This window comes from Alligator sinensis, unplaced genomic scaffold (assembly GCF_000455745.1).
Source record: "Alligator sinensis unplaced genomic scaffold, ASM45574v1 scaffold17_1, whole genome shotgun sequence".
Lineage (NCBI taxonomy): Eukaryota > Metazoa > Chordata > Crocodylia > Alligatoridae > Alligator > Alligator sinensis.
The window spans coordinates 279312-282166 of NW_005842491.1; the positions used below are offsets into that span (position 1 = coordinate 279312).

Genomic DNA, 2855 nt, shown 5'->3' on the forward strand with positions numbered 1-2855 from the left:
CCTGCCCACTGGTGCGTTGGATCGGAGCAGAGTTGTTCTGGCCCGTTGCTTGCAAAGGTTGTCAGCCACTATTTTAAGACTTTTTGTATTCATTTTTGTGGTACAGGCATATTTTCATTTCCAATACCCTGTTATGTAAGCAGAGCCGTCTCTATGGTACGGCGAATTGGGGTGACTGCCCCGGGCCCTGTGCTTTGGGAGGACCCCGCAGAGCCGGGCAGAGTGGCCACGGCCCCTCCTGCAGGGCCCGCCTGGAGCTGGTGGCTCAGCCTTGCACCAAGGAACAAGCATGAAGTCGTCCGTCTACCCCCCCCCCCCCCCCCCCCCCCTTTGTGGAGGTACCATGGCCACACAGGCTGATTTGCCCTGGGCCCTGCATCCACCTAGGGTCGGCTCTGTATGTAAGTATGGAGTGGAGTTGATGCTATGATTAGTTGGTTTTTTTGTCCAAAAAGTTACATCCTGGAAACAAACAAAGGTACAAATGACAGTAAGATGCCTATTGACTTCCCATGAAAGGTAAAAGCCCCACACTGCCTTTGTTGGCTTTTGGAAAGCTGTCACATTGCCTTAATAGTTTGCCCAATCATATGTGAGGAACATTGCAAAGTACACTAATTTTAAACTTTTACAGAATCTATTTATTTGGTCAAGAAATAAGTTTTATATCTGTATTTTCATTTATAAGTTCTCCACAGCTGGTGTAAGAGGGAATACCAAAAAATGCAAAATATGCATAAGAAATGTAACTTATCTTTTGATGCAAAAAATGTTGTGCAATTTTCCTTTCATATACTGATGCAAAACTAATGTTCAGCTCAAAATTTATGAAAAAGTGTTCCAGAAGTTGTTGGAGGAGGCACCTTCTTCTGCATTCCTTGCATGTTGAAGAATTTCTGTTAAAGTTAGCTGGAAAGCTTGATAGCACAGCCTAACATACCATTAGCATAACCACCTGTCCCCCTAAGGGGGAGAAACTAGGGAAATCTGTGGTTTAAAATAGTCTGATTTCTTTCTATAATGCAGTCAGTGATAAAGGTCTTAAACTGCAGCAATTGTGCTGTATAACCCACAGCCACAGTGTAAAGAGAAGGTATTATATTTATTGAAAAATTAAAAGGCTGTGAATACTTTTGTGTTAGAAATGTAACAAACTTGAATCTGGTATGCTCTTTTGGGAGGTTTTCTTTTTTTCCCCTCTTTCTGACAGTGCATTATAAGTCTTGACGTTTCATCAATGCTATAACTGAGAAATGCAATACTAGGATCTGTTTGTGTACGAATGACTTCCCTTCTCGCCCCCTGCCAGTTCAAACTCCAGCAAGCTCAGAATTTATTGGAAAAGACATGGAATTGAATTTATTAAGACATTGATCAATAGCAGGGAGATTGCAAGAAATAACTAGAGGGACACGCGTTGAAACCTTACTCAGTTTCTGGCTGCTGTCCTCCTGATAACTTATACTACTTGATTTAATTTATTTTTCACACAACATTTATTCCTTAACCACACGATGGAAACCAGTTGAAATGTAGGGTATTCACAATTCCAGAAATAAGAAGCATGTCTATATTTACTGAACAAACTCTGGGTATGCCATCTAGTTAGAAGGTTATTGGATGTGGAAATACTGCCTTAACTTTAGGAACCAAGTTTTGATAATCTCAATCTAGGCCTTTTAGAGCACTCTAATTTCCACGGCAAGAATAAATTCAGCAAGTGCGTTGGGCTGGACAGGGTGTGGCCTAGAATATGTTGGCTCTTTCACCCCTCCAGTAAAAAGTGTGTTCCAGAGAGGTTGCTTTTGGTGTGCAATGCTTTGTTTTAAAGCTATAAACTAGACTATAAACTGGAGTGCCATGTGCAGATTGCAGTAATTGAAACAATGTGAGATTTATTCTGGTCTGCTGGGATCACAAGAATGAGACCAGTTCAGGATGCTTTCAGAAGCATTTTCAAAAACCCCAGTTACTGTGAACCTCTTTCCGTGACTGTCAAGCAAATCCTGGATTCAAGATTGCCATATTTCAGGGAATAAAATTAATTATTTCTTTGTCTGAACTATTATTTACCAACAGGAATGAGACCTTCAGGAAAATAGAATTATTTCTGGAAAATTAATTGCATGTGATTCTCTCTTATCACCAGAAGATATGCTACTTCTGTGCATTCAGATTTGTTCGAGTCCAGTTTATGACACTTGGGTGAAATGAAAGAGCAATAAACTTTGGCTATTGGCATTTTATTGATAATATCATTAGAGTTTCTGTTGTGGTAGATCTGCAGTAAGAATGGCATAGTGCAGTGGTTGTCAACCTTGTTTTAGACCCAAGGCACTCCTCATTAGACTTGAGACACCCAGGGAAAATGCCAGGTTTTAGCTTTCGCTCGTTTTTTGACTATAGAAAAATAATAGAACAATTTTCTGTTGCAAAGACATCAGAAAGACCACAGCAGGTTAGAATGTTTTGATGCTGTGATTTTCTATTTGAAATCTGTAGGTTTATCTTGTGAACCATGTGCAGGTGTTTGCACTCCAAAGAGTACTAATTTTCGTGTTACTCCACAGTACTCTTAAAGTGATCTTGCAGCACCCCAGAATGCCATGGGATCCTACTTGAGTCATTTGTATGGAGGGAAAAAAATGCTTAAAATTATGTGGTAAATACAATTCTGTGGTATAGTTATCTATAATGAACTGCTGTTTCAGGCTGTCTCTACTGTGAGGTTGCTTTCTCTTTATTTTTGTGAGGAAAAGCATGCTAATGGTATAACTGAAGGTGCTTAGACCTGTCCTATCACAAATCCTGGGCAATACTGCACCTTTAAATTCATGTGTTCTTTAAATTAATTC

At 40.0% G+C, this 2855-nt stretch overlaps 1 protein-coding gene across 3 annotated transcripts in view; it reads left to right on the forward strand.

Annotated features, from left to right (window-relative positions):
- The window catches only part of STX8 (syntaxin 8), a 181761-nt gene that overhangs the window by 103836 nt on the left and 75070 nt on the right, over positions 1-2855 (forward strand). The gene's annotated exons all lie outside the window — the stretch shown is intronic.